Source organism: Amblyraja radiata, chromosome 3 (genome assembly GCF_010909765.2).
Source record: "Amblyraja radiata isolate CabotCenter1 chromosome 3, sAmbRad1.1.pri, whole genome shotgun sequence".
NCBI classification, from domain to species: Eukaryota; Metazoa; Chordata; class Chondrichthyes; order Rajiformes; family Rajidae; genus Amblyraja; species Amblyraja radiata.
In genome coordinates this window covers 105,102,520-105,125,633 of record NC_045958.1, presented here as the reverse complement: position 1 = coordinate 105,125,633, position 23,114 = coordinate 105,102,520, and the positions used below count along the sequence as shown (strand labels likewise).

The window sequence follows — 23,114 nt, the reverse complement described above, 5'->3', positions numbered from 1 at the left end:
AGTGTGGTACAGTGTAATGTGGTACAGTGTAATGTGGTACAGTGTAGTGTAATGTGGTACAGTGTAGTGTAATGTGGTACAGTGTAGTGTAAAGTGGTACAGTGTAGTGTAAAGTGGTACAGTGTAGTGTAATGTGGTACAGTGTAGTGTGGTACAGTGTAGTGTGGTACAGTGTAGTGTAATGTAATGTGGTACAGTGTAGTGTGGTTCAGTGTGGTACAGTGTAGTACAGTGTAGGGTAGTGTGGTATAGTGTAGTGTAGTGTGGTACAGTGTGGTACAGTTTAGTACAGTGTAGGGTAGTGTGGTATAGTGTAGTGTAGTGTGGTACAGTTTAGTACAGTGTAGCACAGTGGAGTGCAGTGGAGTGCAGTGGAGTGCAGTGGAGTGCAGTGTGGTGCAGTGTGGTACAGTGTTGTGTGGTACAGTGTTGTGTGGTACAGTGTTGGACAGTGTGGTACAGTGTTGTACAGTGAAGTGTAGTGCGGTACAGTGTAGTGCGGTACAGTGTAGTGCGGTACAGTGTAGTGCGGTACAGTGAAGTGTAGTGCGGTACAGTGTAGTGCAGTACCGTGTAGTGCAGTACCGTACAGTGTAATGCAGTGTGGTACAGTGTATTGTGGTATAATGTAGTGTAGTACAGTGAAATGTGGTGCAGTGCAATGTGGTGCAGTGCAATGTGGTGCAGTGCAATGTGGTGCAGTGCAATGTGGTGCAGTGCAATGTGGTGCAGTGCAATGTGGTGCAGTGCAATGTGGTGCAGTGCAATGTGGTGCAGTGCAATGTGGTGCAGTGCAATGTGGTGCAGTGCAATGTGGTACAGTGCAATGTGGTACAATGCAATGTGGTGCAGTGCAATGTGGTGCAGTGCAATGTGGTGCAGTGCAATGTGGTGCAGTGCAATGTGGTGCAGTGCAATGTGGTACAATGCAATGTGGTACAATGCAATGCGGTACAGTGCAGTGCGGTGCAGTGCAATGCGGTACAATGCAATGTGGTACAGTGCAGTGTAGTACAGTGTAGTGTAGTGTAGTGCGGTACAGTGTCGTGTAGTGCGGTACAGTGTCGTGTAGTGCGGTACAGTGTCGTGTAGTGCGGTACAGTGTCGTGCGGTGTAGTGTCGTGTGGTGTAGTGTCGTGTGGTGTAGTGTCGTGTGGTACAGTGTGGTACAATGTGGTACAGTGTGGTACAATGTGGTACAGTGTAGTGTAGTACAGTATAGTGTAGTGTAATGCAGTGTAGTGTGGTACGGTGTAGTGTCGTGTAGTGTGGTACCGTGTAGTGTGGTACAGTGTAGTGTGGTACAGTGAAGTGTAGTGTGGTACGGTGTAGTGTCGTGTAGTGTGGTACCGTGTAGTGTGGTACCGTGTAGTGTGGTAAAGTGTAGTGTGGTACGGTGTAGTGTCGTGTAGTGTGGTACCGTGTAGTGTGGTACCGTGTAGTGTGGTAAAGTGTAGTGTGGTACAGTGAAGTGTAGTGTGGTACAGTGTAGTGTAGTGTGGTGTGGTGTAGTGTAGTGTGGTGTGGTACAGTGTAGTGTAGTACAGTGTAGTGTAGTGTAGTGTGGTACAGTGTAGTGTAGTGTGGTACAGTGAAGTGTGGTGTGGTACAGTGAAGTGTAGTGTGGTACAGTGAAGTGTAGTGTGGTACAGTGAAGTGTAGTGTGGTACAGTGTATTGTATTGTGGTACAGTGTATTGTATTGTGGTACAGTGTATTGTATTGTGGTACAGCGTAGTGTAGTGTGGTACAGTGAAGTGTAGTGTGGTAGAGTATAGTGTTGTGTAGTGTGGTACAGTGTAGTGTAGTGTGGTACAGTGTAGTGTAGTGTGGTACAGTGAAGTGTGGTGTGGTACAGTGAAGTGTAGTGTGGTACAGTGAAGTGTAATGTGGTACAGTGTATTGTATTGTGGTACAGTGTAGTGTAGTGTGGTACAGTGAAGTGTAGTGTGGTAGAGTATAGTGTTGTGTAGTGTGGTACAGTGTAGTGTAGTGTGGTACAGTGAAGTGTAGTGTGGTACAGTGAAGTGTAGTGTGGTAGAGTATAGTGTTGTGTAGTGTGGTACAGTGTAGTGTAGTGTGGTACAGTGAAGTGTAGTGTGGTACAGTGAAGTGTAGTGTGGTAGAGTATAGTGTTGTGTAGTGTGGTACAGTGTAGTGTAGTGTAGTGTGGTACAGTGTAGTGTAGTGTGGTACAGTGAAGTGTAGTGTGGTAGAGTATAGTGTTGTGTAGTGTGGTAGAGTATAGTGTTGTGTAGTGTGGTACAGTGTAGTGTAGTGTGGTAGAGTATAGTGTTGTGTAGTGTGGTACAGTGTAGTGTAGTGTGGTGCAGTGTAGTGTAGTGTGGTGCAGTGTAGTGTAGTGTGGTACAGTGTAGTGTAGTGTGGTACAGTGAAGTGTAGTGTGGTAGAGTATAGTGTTGTGTAGTGTGGTACAGTGTAGTGTGGTAGAGTATAGTGTTGTGTAGTGTGGTACAGTGTAGTGTAGTGTGGTGTGGTACAGTGTAGTGTAGTGTGGTACAGTGAAGTGTAGTGTGGTACAGTGAAGTGTAGTGTGGTAGAGTATAGTGTTGTGTAGTGTGGTAGAGTATAGTGTTGTGTAGTGTGGTACAGTGTAGTGTAGTGTGGTACAGTGTAGTGTAGTGTAGTGTGGTACAGTGAAGTGTCGTGTGGTAGAGTATAGTGTCGTGTGGTAGAGTATAGTGTTGTGTAGTGTGGTAGAGTGTAGTGTGGTAGAGTATAGTGTTGTGTAGTGTGGTAGAGTGTAGTGTAGTGTGGTACAGTGTAGTGTAGTGTGGTAGAGTATAGTGTTGTGTAGTGTGGTACAGTGTAGTGTAGTGTGGTAGAGTATAGTGTTGTGTAGTGTGGTACAGTGTAGTGTAGTGTGGTAGAGTATAGTGTTGTGTAGTGTGGTACAGTGTAGTGTTGTGTAGTGTGGTACAGTGTAGTGTAGTGTGGTAGAGTATAGTGTTGTGTAGTGTGGTACAGTGTAGTGTAGTGTGGTACAGTGTAGTGTAGTGTGGTACAGTGTAGTGTAGTGTGGTACAGTGTAGTGTAGTGTGGTACAGTGTAGTGTAGTGTGGTACAGTGTAGTGTAGTGTGGTACAGTGTAGTGTAGTGTGGTACAGTGTAGTGTAGTGTGGTACAGTGTAGTGTAGTGTGGTAGAGTATAGTGTTGTGTAGTGTGGTACAGTGTAGTGTAGTGTGGTACAGTGTAGTGTAGTGTGGTACAGTGTAGTGTAGTGTGGTACAGTGTAGTGTAGTGTGGTACAGTGTAGTGTAGTGTGGTACAGTGTAGTGTGGTAGAGTATAGTGTAGTGTGGTAGAGTATAGTGTTGTGTAGTGTGGTACAGTGTAGTGTAGTGTGGTACAGTGTAGTGTGGTACAGTGTAGTGTAGTGTGGTACAGTGTAGTGTGGTAGAGTATAGTGTTGTGTAGTGTGGTACAGTGTAGTGTGGTGTAGTGTAGTGTGGTACAGTGTAGTGTAGTGTGGTACAGTGTAGTGTGGTACAGTGTAGTGTGGTACAGTGTAGTGTAGTGTGGTACAGAGTAGTGTAGTGTGGTAGAGTATAGTGTTGTGTAGTGTGGTACAGTGTAGTGTGGTACAGTGTAGTGTGGTACAGTGTAGTGTAGTGTGGTACAGTGTAGTGTAGTGTGGTAGAGTGAAGTGTAGTGTGGTAGAGTATAGTGTTGTGTAGTGTGGTACAGTGTAGTGTGGTACAGTGTAGTGTGGTACAGTGTAGTGTAGTGTGGTACAGTGTAGTGTGGTACAGTGTGGTGTGGTGTGGTACAGTGTGGTACAGTGTGGTACAGTGTGGTGTGGTACAGTGTAGTGTGGTACAGTGTAGTGTGGTACAGTGTAGTGTGGTACAGTGTGGTGTGGTACAGTGTGGTGTGGTACAGTGTGGTGTGGTGTGGTACAGTGTGGTACAGTGTGGTACAGTGTGGTACAGTGTAGTGTGGTGTAGTGTGGTACAGTGTAGTGTGGTACAGTGTGGTGTAGTGTGGTACAGTGTATTGTGGTACAGTGTATTGTGGTACAGTGTAGTGTAGTGTAGTTTATAGTTTAGTGTAGTTTAGTGTAATTTAGTGTAATTTAGTGTAATTTAATGTGGTGTTGTACAGTGTCGTGTAGTGTCGTGTCGTGTCGTGTCGTGTCGTGTCGTGTCGTGTCGTGTAGTGTGGTACAGTGTGGTATAGTGTGGTACAGCGTAGTGTGGTACAGCGTAGTGTAGTGTAGTTTATAGTTTAGTGTAGTTTAGTGTAATTTAGTGTAATTTAGTGTGGTGTTGTACAGTGTCGTGTAGTGTCGTGTCGTGTAGTGTCGTGTCGTGTAGTGTCGTGTCGTGTCGTGTCGTGTCGTGTCGTGTCGTGTCGTGTGGTGTTGTACAGTGTAGTGTGGTACAGTGAGGTGTGGTACAGTGTTGTAGAGCGTAGTGTGGTACAGTGTAGTGTGGTACAGTGTAGTGTGGTACAGTGTAGTGTGGTACAGTGTAGTGTGGTACAGTGTGGTGTGGTACAGTGTGGTGTGGTACAGTGTGGTGTGGTACAGTGTGGTGTGGTACAGTGTGGTGTGGTACAGTGTGGTACAGTGTGGTACAGTGTGGTACAGTGAGGTGTGGTACAGTGTGGTACAATGTTGTAGAGCGTAGTGTGATACAGTGTAGTGTGGTACAGTGTGGTACAGTGTGGTACAGTGTAGTGTAGTGTAGTTTATAGTTTAGTGTAATTTAGTGTAATTTCGTGTAATTTAATGTGGTGTTGTACAGTGTCGTGTAGTGTCGTGTCGTGTCGTGTCGTGTCGTGTAATGTAGTGTGTTACAGTGTAGTGTAATGTAGTGTGTTACAGTGTAGTGTGGTACAGTGAGGTGTGGTACAGTGTGGTACAGCGTAGTTTTGTACAGGTAGTGTGGTACAGTGTAGTGTGGTGCAGTGTAGTGTGGTACAGTGTAGTGTAGTTTATAGTTTAGTGTAGTTTAGTGTAATTTAGTGTAATTTCGTGTAATTTAATGTGGTGTTGTACAGTGTCGTGTAGTGCCGTGTCGTGTCGTGTCGTGTAGTGTAGTGTGTTACAGTGTAGTGTGGTACAGTGTGGTACAGTGTGGTACAGTGAGGTACAGTGAGGTGTGGTACAGTGAGGTACAGTGAGGTGTGGTACAGTGAGGTACAGTGAGGTGTGGTACAGTGAGGTGTGGTACAGTGAGGTGTGGTACAGTGAGGTGTGGTACAGTGTGGTACAGCGTAGTGTGGTACAGCGTAGTGTGGTACAGTGTAGTGTGGTACAGTGTGGTGCAGTGTGGTACAGTGAGGTGTGGTACAGTGAGGTGTGGTACAGTGAGGTGTGGTACAGTGAGGTGTGGTACAGTGAGGTGTGGTACAGTGAGGTGTGGTACAGTGAGGTGTGGTACAGTGAGGTGTGGTACAGTGAGGTGTGGTACAGTGAGGTGTGGTACAGTGAGGTGTGGTACAGTGAGGTGCAGCGTAGTGTGGTACAGCGTAGTGTAGTTTAGTTTAGTGTATTTTAGTGTGGTGTTGTACAGTGTAGTGTGTTACAGTGTAGTGTGGTACAGTGTGGTACAGTGTGGTACAGTGAGGTGTGGTACAGTGAGGTGTGGTACAGTGAGGTGTGGTACAGTGAGGTACAGTGAGGTGTGGTACAGTGAGGTGTGGTACAGTGTGGTACAGCGTAGTGTGGTACAGCGTAGTGTGGTACAGTGTAGTGTAGTGTGGTGTAGTGTCGTGTAGTGTCGTGTCGTGTCGTGTAGTGTCGTGTAGTGTTGTGTCGTGTAGTGATGTGTCGTGTAGTGTCGTGTAGTGTCGTGTAGTGTGGTACAGTGTAGTGTCGTGTAGTGTGGTACAGTGTAGTGTGGTACAGTGTAGTGTCGTGTAGTGTGGTACAGTGTAGTGTCGTGTAGTGTGGTACAGTGTAGTGTGGTGTAGTGTGGTACAGTGTGGTACAGTGAGGTGTGGTACAGTGAGGTGTGGTACAGTGTGGTACAGCGTAGTGTGGTACAGTGTAGTGTAGTTTAGTTTAGTGTATTTTAGTGTGGTGTTGTACAGTGTAGTGTGGTACAGTGTAGTGTAGTGTGGTGTAGTGTCGTGTAGTGTCGTGTCGTGTCGTGTCGTGTAGTGTTGTGTCGTGTAGTGTCGTGTAGTGATGTGTCGTGTAGTGTCGTGTAGTGTGGTACAGTGTGGTACAGTGTAGTGTGGTACAGTGTAGTGTGGTACAGTGTAGTGTAGTGTAGTTTATAGTTTAGTGTAGTTTAGTGTAATTTAGTGTAATTTCGTGTAATTTAATGTGGTGTTGTACAGTGTCGTGTAGTGTCGTGTCGTGTAGTGTAGTGTGTTACAGTGTAGTGTGGTACAGTGTGGTGTAGTGTGGTACAGTGTAGTGTGGTACAGTGTGGTGTGGTACAGTGTGGTGTGGTAGAGTGTGGTGTGGTAGAGTGTGGTGTGGTAGAGTGTGGTGTGGTACAGTGTGGTGTGGTAGAGTGTGGTGTGGTAGAGTGTGGTGTGGTAGAGTGTGGTGTGGTACAGTGTGGTACGGTGTGGTGTGGTACGGTGTGGTGTGGTACGGTACGGTGTGGTGTGGTACGGTACGGTGTGGTGTGGTACGGTACGGTGTGGTGTGGTACGGTGTGGTGTGGTACGGTGTGGTGTGGTACGGTGTGGTGTGGTACGGTGTGGTGTGGTACGGTGTGGTGTGGTACGGTGTGGTGTGGTACGGTGTGGTGTGGTACGGTGTGGTGTGGTACGGTGTGGTACGGTGTGGTGTGGTACGGTGTGGTGTGGTACGGTGTGGTGTGGTACGGTGTGGTGTGGTAGAGTGTGGTACAGTGTGGTGTGGTACAGTGTGGTGTGGTACAGTGTGGTACAGTGTGGTGTGGTAGAGTGTGGTACAGTGTGGTGTGGTACAGTGTGGTGTGGTAGAGTGTAGTGTGGTGTGGTAGAGTGTGGTGTGGTAGAGTGTGGTGTGGTAGAGTGTGGTGTGGTAGAGTGTGGTACAGTGTGGTGTGGTAGAGTGTGGTACAGTGTGGTGTGGTAGAGTGTGGTAGAGTGTGGTACAGTGTGGTGTGGTACAGTGTGGTGTGGTAGAGTGTGGTACAGTGTGGTGTGGTAGAGTGTGGTACAGTGTGGTGTGGTAGAGTGTGGTACAGTGTGGTGTGGTACAGTGTGGTGTGGTAGAGTGTAGTGTGGTAGAGTGTAGTGTGGTGTGGTACAGTGTGGTGTGGTACGGTGTGGTACGGTGTGGTACAGTGTGGTGTGGTACGGTGTGGTACGGTGTGGTACGGTGTGGTACAGTGTGGTGTGGTACAGTGTGGTACAGTGTGGTGTGGTAGAGTGTGGTACAGTGTGGTGTGGTAGAGTGTGGTACAGTGTGGTGTGGTAGAGTGTGGTACAGTGTGGTGTGGTAGAGTGTGGTGTGGTAGAGTGTGGTACAGTGTGGTGTGGTAGAGTGTGGTACAGTGTGGTGTGGTAGAGTGTGGTGTGGTAGAGTGTGGTGTGGTAGAGTGTGGTACAGTGTGGTGTGGTAGAGTGTGGTACAGTGTGGTGTGGTAGAGTGTGGTACAGTGTGGTGTGGTACAGTGTGGTGTGGTACAGTGTGGTGTGGTAGAGTGTGGTGTGGTAGAGTGTGGTAGAGTGTGGTACAGTGTGGTGTGGTACAGTGTGGTGTGGTAGAGTGTGGTACAGTGTGGTAGAGTGTGGTACAGTGTGGTGTGGTAGAGTGTGGTACAGTGTGGTGTGGTACAGTGTGGTGTGGTACAGTGTGGTGTGGTACAGTGTGGTGTGGTACAGTGTGGTACAGTGTGGTAGAGTGTGGTACAGTGTGGTGTGGTACAGTGTGGTACAGTGTGGTAGAGTGTGGTACAGTGTGGTGTGGTACAGTGTGGTGTGGTAGAGTGTGGTACAGTGTGGTGTGGTAGAGTGTGGTACAGTGTGGTGTGGTACAGTGTGGTGTGGTACAGTGTGGTGTGGTACAGTGTGGTGTGGTACAGTGTGGTACAGTGTGGTGTGGTAGAGTGTGGTACAGTGTGGTGTGGTACAGTGTGGTGTGGTAGAGTGTGATACAGTGTGGTGTGGTAGAGTGTGGTACAGTGTGGTGTGGTAGAGTGTGGTGTGGTAGAGTGTGGTAGAGTGTGGTAGAGTGTGGTACAGTGTGGTGTGGTAGAGTGTGGTACAGTGTGGTGTGGTAGAGTGTGGTGTGGTAGAGTGTGGTACAGTGTGGTGTGGTAGAGTGTGGTACAGTGTAGTGTGGTGTGGTACAGTGTGGTGTGGTACAGTGTGGTGTGGTAGAGTGTGATACAGTGTGGTGTGGTAGAGTGTGGTACAGTGTGGTGTGGTAGAGTGTGGTGTGGTAGAGTGTGGTACAGTGTGGTGTGGTAGAGTGTGGTACAGTGTGGTGTAGTGTGGTGTGGTAGAGTGTGGTAGAGTGTGGTACAGTGTGGTACAGTGTGGTGTGGTAGAGTGTGGTACAGTGTGGTGTGGTACAGTGTGGTGTGGTAGAGTGTGGTGTGGTAGAGTGTGGTAGAGTGTGGTACAGTGTGGTACAGTGTGGTGTGGTAGAGTGTGGTACAGTGTGGTGTGGTACAGTGTGGTGTGGTAGAGTGCAGTGTGGTGTGGTACAGTGTGGTACAGTGTGGTGCGGTAGAGTGTGGTGCGGTAGAGTGTGGTGCGGTAGAGTGTGGTGCGGTAGAGTGTGGTGCGGTAGAGTGTGGTGCGGTAGAGTGTGGTGCGGTAGAGTGTGGTGCGGTAGAGTGTGGTGCGGTAGAGTGTGGTGCGGTAGAGTGTGGTGCGGTAGAGTGTGGTGCGGTAGAGTGTGGTGCGGTAGAGTGTGGTGCGGTAGAGTGTGGTGCGGTACAGTGTAGTGCGGTACAGTGTAGTGTAGTGTGGTGTGGTACAGTGAAGTGTAGTGTTGTGTAGTGTGGTACAGTGTAGTGTGGTACAGTGTAGTGTGGTACAGTGTAGTGTGGTACAGTGTAGTGTGGTACAGTGTAGTGTGGTACAGTGTTGTACAGTGCAGTGTTGTACAGTGTGGTACAGTGCGGTGTGGTACAGTGTAGTGTAGTTTATAGTTTAGTGTAGTGTAGTGTAGTTTATAGTTTAGTGTAGTTTAGTGTAATTTAATGTGGTGTTGTACAGTGTCGTGTAGTGTCGTGTCGTGTAGTGTCATGTGGTACAGTGTAGTGTGGTACAGTGTAGTGTGGTACAGTGAGGTGTGGTACAGTGAGGTGTGGTACAGTGAGGTGTGGTACAGTGTTGTACAGCGTTGTACAGTGTAGTGTGGTAGAGTGTGGTGTGGTAGAGTGTGGTGTGGTACAGTGTGGTGTGGTACAGTGTGGTGTGGTACAGTGTGGTGTGGTAGAGTGTGGTGTGGTAGAGTGTGGTGTGGTAGAGTGTGGTGTGGTAGAGTGTGGTAGAGTGTGGTGTGGTAGAGTGTGGTGTGGTACAGTGTGGTACAGTGTGGTGTGGTACAGTGTGGTGTGGTACAGTGTGGTGTGGTACAGTGTGGTGTGGTAGAGTGTGGTGTGGTAGAGTGTGGTGTGGTAGAGTGTGGTGTGGTAGAGTGTGGTACAGTGTGGTGTGGTACAGTGTGGTGTGGTACAGTGTGGTGTGGTAGAGTGTGGTGTTGTACAGTGTGGTAGAGCGTGGTGTGGTAGAGTGTGGTGTGGTACAGTGTAGTGTGGTACAGTGTAATGTGGTACAGTGTAGTGTGGTACAGTGTAGTGTAATGTGGTACAGTGTAGTGTAATGTGGTACAGTGTAGTGTAAAGTGGTACAGTGTAATGTGGTACAGTGTAATGTGGTACAGTGTAGTGTAATGTGGTACAGTGTAGTGTGGTACAGTGTAGTGTAATGTGGTACAGTGTAGTGTGGTGCAGTGTAGTACAGTGTAGTGTAATGTAATGTGGTACAGTGTAGTGTGGTTCAGTGTGGTACAGTGTAGTACAGTGTAGGGTAGTGTGGTATAGTGTGGTACAGTGTGGTACAGTTTAGTACAGTGGAGTGCAGTGGAGTGCAGTGTGGTACAGTGTTGTGTAATGTGGTACAGTGCAGTGTAATGTGGTACAGTGTAGTGTAAAGTGGTACAGTGTAGTGTGGTACAGTGTAGTGTAATGTGGTACAGTGTAGTGTGGTACAGTGTAGTGTAATGTAATGTGGTACAGTGTAGTGTGGTACAGTGTAGTGTAATGTAATGTGGTACAGTGTAGTGTAATGTAATGTGGTACAGTGTAGTGTGGTTCAGTGTGGTACAGTGTAGTACAGTGTAGGGTAGTGTGGTATAGTGTGGTATAGTGTGGTACAGTGTGGTACAGTTTAGTACAGTGTAGCACAGTGGAGCACAGTGGAGTGCAGTGGAGTGCAGTGTGGTACAGTGTTGTGTGGTACAGTGTAGTGCGGTACAGTGTAGTGCGGTACAGTGTAGTGCGGTACAGTGAAGTGTAGTGAGGTACCGTGTAGTGCAGTACCGTGTAGTGCAGTACCGTACAGTGTAATGCAGTGTGGTACAGTGTATTGTGGTATAATGTAGTGTAGTACAGTGAAGTGTAGTGCGGTGCAATGTGGTGCAGTGCAATGTGGTGCAGTGCAATGTGGTGCAGTGCAATGTGGTGCAGTGCAATGTGGTGCAGTGCAATGTGGTGCAGTGCAATGTGGTACAATGCAATGTGGTACAATGCAATGTGGTACAATGCAATGTGGTACAGTGCAGTACAGTGTAGTGTAGTGTAGTGTGGTACAGTGTAGTGCGGTACAGTGTAGTGCGGTACAGTGTCGTGTAGTGCGGTACAGTGTAGTGCGGTACAGTGTCGTGTAGTGCGGTACAGTGTCGTGTAGTGCGGTACAGTGTCGTGCGGTGTAGTGTCGTGTGGTGTAGTGTCGTGTGGTGTAGTGTCGTGTGGTACAGTGTGGTACAATGTGGTACAGTGTGGCACAGTGTAGTACAGTGTAGTGTAGTACAGTATAGTGTAGTGTAATGCAGTGTAGTGTGGTACGGTGTAGTGTCGTGTAGTGCGGTACAGTGTCGTGTAGTGCGGTACAGTGTCGTGTAGTACAGTGAAGTGTAGTGTGGTACGGTGTGGTACCTTGTAGTGTGGTACCGTGTAGTGTGGTACCGTGTAGTGTGGTAAAGTGTAGTGTGGTACAGTGAAGTGTAGTGTGGTACAGTGTGGTGTGGTACAGTGTGGTGTGGTACAGTGTGGTGTGGTACAGTGTGGTGTGGTACAGTGTGGTGTGGTACAGTGTAGTGTGGTACAGTGTAGTGTGGTACAGTGTAGTGTAGTGTGGTACAGTGTGGTGTGGTACAGTGTGGTGTGGTACAGTGTGGTGTGGTACAGTGTAGTGTAGTGTAGTACAGTGTAGTGTAGTGTGGTACAGTGTAGTGTGGTACAGTGAAGTGTAGTGTGGTACAGTGAAGTGTAGTGTGGTACAGTGAAGTGTAGTGTGGTACAGTGTATTGTATTGTGGTACAGTGTATTGTATTGTGGTACAGCGTAGTGTAGTGTGGTACAGCGTAGTGTAGTGTGGTACAGTGAAGTGTAGTGTGGTACAGTGAAGTGTAGTGTGGTACAGTGAAGTGTAGTGTGGTAGAGTATAGTGTAGTGTAGTGTGGTACAGTGTAGTGTGGTACAGTGTAGTGTGGTACAGTGTGGTGTAGTGTGGTACAGTGTGGTGTAGTGTGGTACAGGTAGTGTAGTGTGGTACAGTGAAGTGTGGTGTGGTACAGTGAAGTGTAATGTGGTACAGTGTATTGTATTGTGGTACAGTGTATTGTATTGTGGTACAGTGTAGTGTAGTGTGGTACAGTGAAGTGTAGTGTGGTAGAGTATAGTGTTGTGTGGTAGAGTATAGTGTTGTGTAGTGTGGTGCAGTGTAGTGTGGTACAATGTAGTGTAGTGTGGTAGAGTATAGTGTTGTGTAGTGTGGTACAGTGTAGTGTAGTGTGGTAGAGTATAGTATTGTGTAGTAAGGTACAGTGTAGTGTGGTACAGTGTAGTGTGGTGTAGTGTGGTACAGTGTAGTGTAGTGTGGTACAGTGTAGTGTAGTACAGTGAAGTGTAATGTGGTACAGTGTATTGTATTGTGGTACAGTGTAGTGTAGTGTGGTACAGTGAAGTGTAGTGTGGTAGAGTATAGTGTTGTGTGGTAGAGTACAGTGTAGTGTAGTGTGGTACAGTGAAGTGTAGTGTGGTAGAGTATAGTGTTGTGTGGTAGAGTATAGTGTTGTGTAGTGTGGTACAGTGTAGTGTAGTGTGGTACAGTGTAGTGTAGTGTGGTAGAGTATAGTGTTGTGTAGTGTGGTACAGTGTAGTGTAGTGTGGTAGAGTATAGTGTTGTGTAGTGTGGTACAGTGTAGTGTAGTGTGGTAGAGTATAGTGTTGTGTAGTGTGGTACAGTGTAGTGTAGTGTGGTAGAGTATAGTGTTGTGTAGTAAGGTACAGTGTAGTGTAGTGTGGTACAGTGTAGTGTAGTGTAGTGTGGTGTGGTACAGTGTAGTGTAGTGTGGTACAGTGTAGTGTAGTACAGTGTAGTGTAGTGTGGTACAGTGTAGTGTAGTGTGGTAGAGTATAGTGTTGTGTAGTGTGGTACAGTGTAGTGTGGTGTGGTAGAGTATAGTGTTGTGTAGTGTGGTACAGTGTAGTGTGGTAGAGTATAGTGTTGTGTAGTGTGGTACAGTGTAGTGTAGTGTGGTACAGTGAAGTGTAGTGTGGTAGAGTATAGTGTTGTGTAGTGTGGTACAGTGTAGTGTAGTGTGGTAGAGTATAGTGTTGTGTAGTGTGGTACAGTGTAGTGTGGTAGAGTGTAGTGTGGTAGAGTATAGTGTTGTGTAGTGTGGTAGAGTATAGTGTTGTGTAGTGTGGTACAGTGTAGTGTGGTACAGTGTAGTGTAGTGTGGTACAGTGTAGTGTAGTGTGGTACAGTGAAGTGTAGTGTGGTAGAGTGAAGTGTAGTGTGGTAGAGTATAGTGTTGTGTAGTGTTGTGTAGTGTGGTACAGTGTAGTGTGGTAGAGTATAGTGTTGTGTAGTGTGGTACAGTGTAGTGTGGTACAGTGTAGTGTAGTGTAGTGTAGTGTGGTACAGTGAAGTGTAGTGTGGTACAGTGAAGTGTAGTGTGGTAGAGTATAGTGTTGTGTAGTGTTGTGTAGTGTGGTACAGTGTAGTGTGGTACAGTGTAGTGTAGTGTAGTGTGGTAGAGTATAGTGTTGTGTAGTGTGGTACAGTGTAGTGTAGTGTGGTAGAGTATAGTGTTGTGTAGTGTGGTACAGTGAAGTGTAGTGTGGTAGAGTATAGTGTTGTGTAGTGTTGTGTAGTGTGGTACAGTGTAGTGTGGTACAGTGTAGTGTGGTATAGTGTAGTGTGGTACAGTGTAGTGTGGTACAGTGTAGTGTGGTACAGTGTAGTGTGGTACAGTGTGGTGTGGTACAGTGTGGTGTGGTACAGTGTGGTGTGGTACGGTGTGGTGTGGTACGGTACAGTGTGGTGTGGTACAGTGTGGTACAGTGTGGTACAGTGTGGTACAGTGTGGTGTAGTGTGGTACAGTGTAGTGTGGTGTAGGGTGGTACAGTGTAGTGTGGTACAGTGTAGTGTGGTACAGTGTAGTGTGGTACAGTGTGGTGTGGTACAGTGTGGTACAGTGTAGTGTGGTACAGTGTAGTGTGGTACAGTGTGGTGTGGTACAGTGTGGTGTAGTGTGGTACAGTGTGGTGTAGTGTGGTACAGTGTGGTGTAGTGTGGTACAGTGTAGTGTGGTACAGTGTAGTGTGGTGTGGTGTGGTACAGTGTGGTGTGGTACAGTGTGGTGTGGTACAGTGTGGTGTGGTACAGTGTGGTACAGTGTGGTACAGTGTGGTGCAGTGTGGTGCAGTGTAGTGTGGTGCAGTGTAGTGTGGTGTGGTACAGTGTAGTGTGGTACAGTGTAGTGTGGTACAGTGTGGTGTGGTACAGTGTGGTACAGTGTGGTGTAGTGTGGTACGGTGTAGTGTGGTACAGTGTAGTGTGGTACAGTGTAGTGTGGTACAGTGTGGTACAGTGTGGTACAGTGTGGTACAGTGTGGTGTGGTACAGTGTGGTGTAGTGTGGTACGGTGTAGTGTGGTACAGTGTAGTGTGGTACAGTGTAGTGTGGTACAGTGTGGTACAGTGTGGTACAGTGTGGTACAGTGTGGTACAGTGTGGTACAGTGTGGTGTGGTACAGTGTGGTGTGGTACAGTGTGGTGTGGTACAGTGTGGTGTGGTACAGTGTGGTGTGGTACAGTGTGGTGTGTTACAGTGTGGTGTGTTACAGTGTGGTGTGGTACAGTGTGGTGTGGTACAGTGTGGTGTGGTACAGTGTGGTGTGGTACAGTGTGGTGTGGTGTGATACAGTGTGGTACAGTGTAGTGTGGTGTAGTGTGGTACAGTGTAGTGTGGTACAGTGTGGTACAGTGTGGTACAGTGTGGTACAGTGTAGTGTGGTACAGTGTAGTGTGGTGTAGTGTGGTACAGTGTGGTACAGTGTAGTGTGGTACAGTGTAGTGTGGTGTAGTTTATAGTTTAGTGTAGTTTAGTGTAATTTAGTGTAATTTAGTGTAATTTAATGTGGTGTTGTACAGTGTCGTGTCGTGTAGTGTCGTGTCGTGTCGTGTCGTGTCGTGTCGTGTCGTGTCGTGTCGTGTCGTGTCGTGTCGTGTCGTGTCGTGTCGTGTCGTGTCGTGTCGTGTAGTGTGGTACAGTGTGGTACAGTGTGGTATAGTGTGGTACAGTGTAGTGTGGTACAGTGTAGTGTAGTGTAGTTTATAGTTTAGTGTAGTTTAGTGTAATTTTGTGTAATTTAGTGTAATTTAATGTGGTGTTGTACAGTGTCGTGTAGTGTCGTGTCGTGTAGTGTCGTGTCGTGTAGTGTAGTGTGGTACAGTGTGGTACAGCGTGGTACAGCGTGGTACAGTGTGGTACAGTGTAGTGTGGTACAGTGTAGTGTAGTTTATAGTTTAGTGTAGTTTATAGTTTAGTGTAGTTTAGTGTAATTTAGTGTAATTTAGTGTGGTGTTGTACAGTGTCGTGTAGTGTCGTGTCGTGTAGTGTCGTGTCGTGTCGTGTAGTGTGGTGTGGTACAGTGTGGTACAGTGTGGTACAGTGTGGTGTGGTACAGTGTGGTACAGTGTGGTACAGTGTGGTACAGTGTGGTACAGTGTGGTACAGTGTGGTGTGGTACAGTGTGGTGTGGTACAGTGTGGTGTGGTACAGTGTGGTGTGGTACAGTGAGGTGTTGTACAGTGTGGTACAGTGTTGTAGAGTGTAGTGTGGTACAGTGTGGTGTGGTACGGTGTGGTACAGTGAGGTGTGGTACAGTGTGGTGTGGTACAGTGTGGTGTGGTACAGTGTGGTGTGGTACAGTGTGGTGTGGTACAGTGTAGTGTGGTACAGTGTAGTGTGGTACAGTGTAGTGTAGTACAGTGTAGTGTAGTGTAGTGTGGTACAGTGAAGTGTAGTGTGGTACAGTGAAGTGTAGTGTGGTACAGTGAAGTGTAGTGTGGTACAGTGAAGTGTAGTGTGGTACAGTGTATTGTATTGTGGTACAGTGTATTGTATTGTGGTACAGCGTAGTGTAGTGTGGTACAGTGAAGTGTAGTGTGGTACAGTGAAGTGTAGTGTGGTACAGTGAAGTGTAGTGTGGTAGAGTATAGTGTAGTGTAGTGTGGTACAGTGTAGTGTGGTACAGTGTGGTGTAGTGTGGTACAGTGTGGTGTAGTGTGGTACAGGTAGTGTAGTGTGGTACAGTGAAGTGTGGTGTGGTACAGTGAAGTGTAATGTGGTACAGTGTATTGTATTGTGGTACAGTGTATTGTATTGTGGTACAGTGAAGTGTAGTGTGGTAGAGTATAGTGTTGTGTGGTAGAGTATAGTGTTGTGTAGTGTGGTGCAGTGTAGTGTGGTACAATGTAGTGTAGTGTGGTAGAGTATAGTGTTGTGTGGTAGAGTATAGTGTTGTGTAGTGTGGTACAGTGTAGTGTAGTGTGGTAGAGTATAGTATTGTGTAGTAAGGTACAGTGTAGTGTGGTACAGTGTAGTGTGGTGTAGTGTGGTACAGTGTAGTGTAGTGTGGTACAGTGTAGTGTAGTACAGTGAAGTGTAATGTGGTACAGTGTATTGTATTGTGGTACAGTGTAGTGTAGTGTGGTACAGTGAAGTGTAGTGTGGTAGAGTATAGTGTTGTGTGGTAGAGTACAGTGTAGTGTAGTGTGGTACAGTGTAGTGTAGTGTGGTAGAGTATAGTATTGTGTAGTAAGGTACAGTGTAGTAAGGTACAGTGTAGTGTGGTGTAGTGTGGTACAGTGTAGTGTAGTGTGGTACAGTGTAGTGTAGTACAGTGAAGTGTAATGTGGTACAGTGTATTGTATTGTGGTACAGTGTAGTGTAGTGTGGTACAGTGAAGTGTAGTGTGGTACAGTGAAGTGTAGTGTGGTAGAGTATAGTGTTGTGTGGTAGAGTACAGTGTAGTGTAGTGTGGTAGAGTACAGTGTAGTGTAGTGTGGTACAGTGAAGTGTAGTGTGGTAGAGTATAGTGTTGTGTGGTAGAGTATAGTGTTGTGTAGTGTGGTACAGTGTAGTGTAGTGTGGTACAGTGTAGTGTAGTGTGGTAGAGTATAGTGTTGTGTAGTAAGGTACAGTGTAGTGTAGTGTGGTACAGTGTAGTGTAGTGTAGTGTGGTGTGGTACAGTGTAGTGTAGTGTGGTACAGTGTAGTGTAGTGTGGTACAGTGTAGTGTGGTAGAGTATAGTGTTGTGTAGTGTGGTACAGTGAAGTGTAGTGTGGTAGAGTATAGTGTTGTGTAGTGTGGTACAGTGTAGTGTAGTGTGGTAGAGTATAGTGTTGTGTAGTGTAGTGTGGTACAGTGTAGTGTAGTGTGGTACAGTGAAGTGTAGTGTGGTAGAGTATAGTGTTGTGTAGTGTGGTACAGTATAGTGTTGTGTAGTGTGGTACAGTGAAGTGTAGTGTGGTAGAGTATAGTGTTGTGTAGTGTGGTACAGTGTAGTGTAGTGTGGTAGAGTATAGTGTTGTGTAGTGTGGTACAGTGTAGTGTGGTAGAGTGTAGTGTGGTAGAGTATAGTGTTGTGTAGTGTGGTAGAGTATAGTGTTGTGTAGTGTGGTACAGTGTAGTGTGGTAGAGTGTAGTGTGGTAGAGTATAGTGTTGTGTAGTGTGGTAGAGTATAGTGTTGTGTAGTGTGGTACAGTGTAGTGTGGTACAGTGTAGTGTAGTGTGGTACAGTGTAGTGTAGTGTGGTACAGTGAAGTGTAGTGTGGTACAGTGAAGTGTAGTGTGGTACAGTGAAGTGTAGTGTGGTAGAGTATAGTGTTGTGTAGTGTTGTGTAGTGTGGTACAGTGTAGTGTGGTAGAGTATAGTGTTGTGTAGTGTGGTACAGTGTAGTGTGGTACAGTGTAGTGTAGTGTAGTGTAGTGTGGTACAGTGAAGTGTAGTGTGGTACAGTGAAGTGTAGTGTGGTAGAGTATAGTGTTGTGTAGTGTTGTGTAGTGTGGTACAGTGTAGTGTGGTACAGTGTAGTGTAGTGTGGTAGAGTATAGTGTTGTGTAGTGTGGTACAGTGTAGTGTAGTGTGGTAGAGTATAGTGTTGTGTAGTGTGGTACAGTGTAGTGTAGTGTGGTAGAGTATAGTGTTGTGTAGTGTTGTGTAGTGTGGTACAGTGTAGTGTGGTACAGTGTAGTGTGGTACAGTGTAGTGTGGTACAGTGTAGTGTGGTACAGTGTAGTGTGGTACAGTGTGGTGTGGTACAGTGTGGTGTGGTACGGTGTGGTGTGGTACGGTACAGTGTGGTGTGGTACAGTGTGGTACAGTGTGGTACAGTGTAGTGTGGTGTAGTGTGGTACAGTGTAGTGTGGTGTAGGGTGGTACAGTGTAGTGTGGTACAGTGTAGTGTGGTACAGTGTGGTGTGGTACAGTGTGGTGTGGTACAGTGTGGTACAGTGTGGTGTGGTACAGTGTGGTGTGGTACAGTGTGGTGTGGTACAGTGTGGTGTAGTGTGGTGTAGTGTGGTACAGTGTAGTGTGGTACAGTGTAGTGTGGTACAGTGTAGTGTGGTGTGGTGTGGTGTGGTACAGTGTGGTGTGGTGTGGTACAGTGTGGTGTGGTACAGTGTGGTGTGGTACAGTGTGGTACAGTGTGGTGCAGTGTAGTGTGGTACAGTGTGGTGTGGTACAGTGTAGTGTGGTACAGTGTGGTGTGGTACAGTGTGGTGTGGTACAGTGTGGTACAGTGTGGTATAGTGTGGTACAGTGTAGTGTGGTACAGTGTAGTGTGGTACAGTGTGGTACAGTGTGGTACAGTGTGGTACAGTGTGGTACAGTGTGGTACAGTGTGGTGTGGTACAGTGTGGTGTGGTACAGTGTGGTGTGGTACAGTGTGGTGTGGTACAGTGTGGTGTGGTACAGTGTGGTGTGGTACAGTGTGGTACAGTGTGGTACAGTGTGGTACAGTGTAGTGTGGTGTAGTGTGGTACAGTGTAGTGTGGTACAGTGTGGTGTAGTGTGGTACAGTGTGGTACAGTGTGGTACAGTGTGGTACAGTGTAGTGTGGTACAGTGTAGTGTGGTGTAGTGTGGTACAGTGTGGTACAGTGTAGTGTGGTACAGTGTAGTGTGGTGTAGTTTATAGTTTAGTGTAGTTTAGTGTAATTTAGTGTAATTTAGTGTAATTTAATGTGGTGTTGTACAGTGTCGTGTAGTGTCGTGTCGTGTCGTGTCGTGTCGTGTCGTGTCGTGTCGTGTCGTGTCGTGTCGTGTCGTGTCGTGTCGTGTCGTGTAGTGTGGTACAGTGTGGTATAGTGTGGTACAGTGTGGTACAGTGTGGTACAGCGTAGTGTGGTACAGTGTAGTGTAGTGTAGTTTATAGTTTAGTGTAGTTTAGTGTAATTTTGTGTAATTTAGTGTAATTTAATGTGGTGTTGTACAGTGTCGTGTAGTGTCGTGTCGTGTAGTGTCGTGTCGTGTAGTGTAGTGTGGTACAGTGTGGTACAGCGTGGTACAGCGTAGCGTGGTACAGCGTGGTACAGTGTGGTACAGTGTAGTGTGGTACAGTGTAGTGTAGTTTATAGTTTAGTGTAGTTTATAGTTTAGTGTAGTTTAGTGTAATTTAGTGTAATTTAGTGTGGTGTTGTACAGTGTGGTGTGGTGTTGTACAGTGTGGTGTAGTGTCGTGTCGTGTCGTGTAGTGTGGTGTGGTACAGTGTGGTGTGGTGTGGTGTGGTACAGTGTGGTACAGTGAGGTGTGGTACAGTGTGGTGTGGTACAGTGTGGTGTGGTGTGGTACAGTGTGGTGTGGTACAGTGTGGTGTGGTACAGTGTGGTGTGGTGTGGTGTGGTACAGTGTGGTGTGGTACAGTGTGGTGTGGTACAGTGTGGTGTGGTGTGGTACAGTGTGGTGTGGTACAGTGTGGTGTGGTACAGTGTGGTGTGGTACAGTGTGGTGTGGTACAGTGTGGTGTGGTACAGTGAGGTGTTGTACAGTGTGGTACAGTGTTGTAGAGCGTAGTGTGGTACGGTGTGGTACAGTGTAGTGTGGTACAGTGAGGTGTTGTACAGTGTGGTACAGTGTTGTAGAGCGTAGTGTGGTACAGTGTGGTGTGGTACAGTGTGGTGTGGTACAGTGTGGTGTGGTACAGTGTGGTGTGGTACGGTGTGGTACAGTGAGGTGTTGTACAGTGTGGTACAGTGTTGTAGAGCGTAGTGTGGTACAGTGTGGTGTGGTACAGTGTGGTGTGGTACAGTGTGGTGTGGTACAGTGTGGTGTGGTACAGTGTGGTGTGGTACAGTGTGGTGTGGTACAGTGTGGTGTGGTACAGTGTGGTGTGGTACAGTGTGGTGTGGTGTGATGTGGTGTGGTGTGGTGTGGTACAGTGTGGTGTGGTACAGTGTGGTGTGGTACAGTGTGGTGTGGTACAGTGTGGTACAGTGAGGTGTTGTACAGTGTGGTACAGTGTGGTGTGGTACAGTGTGGTGTGGTACAGTGTTGTAGAGCGTAGTGTGGTACAGTGTGGTGTGGTACAGTGTGGTGTGGTACAGTGTGGTGTGGTACAGTGTGGTGTGGTACAGTGTGGTGTGGTACAGTGTGGTGTGGTACAGTGTGGTGTGGTGTGATGTGGTGTGGTGTGGTGTGGTACAGTGTGGTGTGGTGTGGTACAGTGTGGTGTGGTGTGGTGTGGTACAGTGTGGTGTGGTACAGTGTGGTGTGGTACAGTGTAGTGTGGTACAGTGTGGTACAGTGAGGTGTGGTACAGTGTGGTACAGTGTTGTAGAGCGTAGTGTGGTACAGTGTAGTGTGGTACAGTGTGGTACAGTGTGGTACAGTGTAGTGTAGTGTAGTTTATAGTTTAGTGTAATTTAGTGTAATTTCGTGTAATTTAATGTGGTGTTGTACAGTGTCGTGTAGTGTCGTGTCGTGTCGTGTCGTGTCGTGTCGTGTCGTGTCGTGTCGTGTAATGTAGTGTGTTACAGTGTAGTGTGGTACAGTGAGGTGTGGTACAGTGAGGTGTGGTACAGTGTAGTGTAGTTTATAGTTTAGTGTAGTTTAGTGTAATTTAGTGTAATTTTGTGTAATTTAATGTGGTGTTGTACAGTGTCGTGTAGTGTCGTGTCGTGTCGTGTCGTGTAGTGTAGTGTGTTACAGTGTAGTGTGGTACAGTGTGGTACAGTGTGGTACAGTGAGGTGTGGTACAGTGTGGTACAGTGAGGTGTGGTACAGTGAGGTGTGGTACAGTGTGGTACAGCGTAGTGTGGTACAGCGTAGTGTGGTACAGTGTAGTGTAGTTTAGTTTAGTGTATTTTAGTGTGGTGTTGTACAGTGTAGTGTGGTACAGTGTAGTGTCGTGTGGTGTAGTGTCGTGTAGTGTCGTGTCGTGTCGTGTAGTGTCGTGTAGTGTCGTGTAGTGTTGTGTCGTGTAGTGTCGTGTAGTGATGTGTCGTGTAGAAACATAGAAACATAGAAAGTAGGTGCGAGAGTAGACCACCAGGTCCGTCGAGCCCGCACCGCCATTCGCTCATGGCTGAACACTAAACAGACACACTTACCCACAAACAGTAGACACAAGACACAGAACACAAGACACTACCCTCCCCTTTATACCGCTATCACCCCTCTCCACCCCAAGAACCTCGTGATCTCCTGGGGGAGGCAAAAAACCGGATAAAAACCCAGGTCCAATTCGGGAAAAAAATCCGGGAAATTCCTCTCCGACCCCAATCCAGGCGATCGACACTTGTCCAGGAGATCACTCAGGTCTTACTATACTAACCATACCTAGGTCCATATCCCTGCCCTCTCCCCGTAGCCCCTTATCCCCTTGGCAGCTAAAAAACCATCTATTTAGTCTTAAATATATTTAAAGTTTCTGCTTCCACTGCTCCCTGGGGCAGTGAATTCCATAAATTAACCACCCTCTGGGTGAAGAAGTTCTTCCTCATCTCAGTTTTAAAAGAGCCCCCCCTTATTCTGCAACTATGTCCCCTAGTTCTAGTTTCCCCGATCATTGGGAACATCCTCGGTGCATCCACCCGATCAAGGCCCCTCACGATCTTATATGTTTCAATGAGATCGCCTCTCATTCTTCTAAACTCCAAAGAGTAGAGTTCCAGCCTACTTAACCTTTCCTCATATGTCAATCCCCTCATTGCAGGAATTAATCTTGTAAACCTTCGCTGCACTGCCTCCAGGGCTAGTACATCCTTTCTTAAGTATGGACCCCAGAACTGTACACAGTATTCCAAATGTGGTCTCACTAATACTGTGTACAGCTGCAGCAAGACCTCCGTGTTTTTATACTCAATCCCCCTAGCAATAAAGGCCAAAACTCCATTGGCCTTCCTGATTGCTTGCTGCACCTGCATACTAACTTTTAGTGATAGTGTCGTGTAGTGTGGTACAGTGTAGTGTCGTGTAGTGTGGTACAGTGTAGTGTGGTACAGTGTAGTGTGGTGTAGTGTGGTACAGTGTAGTGTCGTGTCGTGTAGTGTCGTGTAGTGTTGTGTCGTGTAGTGTCGTGTAGTGATGTGTCGTGTAGTGTCGTGTAGTGTGGTACAGTGTAGTGTCGTGTAGTGTGGTACAGTGTAGTGTGGTACAGTGTAGTGTGGTACAGTGTAGTGTGGTACAGTGTAGTGTGGTGTAGTGTGGTACAGTGTAGTGTGGTACAGTGTAGTGTCGTGTCGTGTAGTTTGGTACAGTGTGGTACAGTGTAGTAGAGTGAGGTGTGGTACAGTGTGGTACAGTGTGGTACAGTGTACAGTTTTGTTTTTTTTTAAATAAATTTATTCAATTATTAAAAAATAATATTACACTACAATAAAACAAGCCAGAACCCACCACCATAATACAATACAAACATGTAATAAACTACTATACAACTATGATACAATCCTTATTGAGGATACATTCAACACCTTGCGGAGCCCAGCGGTCCCGGAACTCCCTCAGGGTGCCCGTAGACAGGGCGTATTCCCTTTCTAATCCCACCCGGGCACGGACGTAACCCCGGAAAAGGGGCAGGCAGCTGGCTCGGGTAGAGCCCTCCACCGTCTGGCGCCGTGACCCGTGGATGGCCAGCTTGGCCAGGCCCAGGAGCAACCCAACCAGGACATCTTCAGCCCTACCCAAGTGTGGTACAGTGTAGTGTAGTGTAGTGTAGTTTAGTTTAGTGTATTTTAGTGTGGCGTGGTACAGTGTAGTGTGGTACAGTGTAGTGTGGTACAGGTAGTGTGGTACAGTGTAGTGTAGTGTAGTGTAGTGTGGTGTCGTGTAGTGTCGTGTAGTGTTGTGTCGTGTAGTGTGGTACAGTGTAGTGTGGTACAGTGTAGTGTGGTACAGTGTAGTGTGGTACAGTGTAGTGTCGTGTAGTGTGGTACAGTGTAGTGTCGTGTAGTGTGGTACAGTGTAGTGTGGTACAGTGTAGTGTCGTGTAATGTGGTACAGTGTAGTGTCGTGTAGTGTCGTGCAGTGTAGTGTGGTAAGTGTAGTGTAGTGTAGTGTAGTGAAGTGTGGTAAGTGTAGTGTGGTGTGGTACGGTGTAGGGTCGTGTAGTGTCGTGTAGTGTGGTACAGTGTAGTGTCGTGTAGTGTCGTGCAGTGTAGTGT

The 23,114-nt window shown here is 47.1% G+C and overlaps 4 pseudogenes; all 4 read left to right on the top strand.

Annotated features, from left to right (window-relative positions):
- LOC116971584 overlaps nt 1-8,059 on the top strand; it is a 55,212-nt pseudogene extending 47,153 nt beyond the window's left edge.
- Nucleotides 8,060-13,308: 5,249 nt separating this feature from the next.
- On the top strand, nt 13,309-14,231 carry LOC116970712 (annotated as a pseudogene).
- A 3,439-nt stretch (nt 14,232-17,670) lies between these two features.
- On the top strand, nt 17,671-18,433 carry LOC116970711 (annotated as a pseudogene).
- Nucleotides 18,434-19,601: 1,168 nt separating this feature from the next.
- On the top strand, nt 19,602-20,236 carry LOC116970710 (annotated as a pseudogene).
- The last annotated feature ends 2,878 nt before the right edge of the window (nt 20,237-23,114 follow it).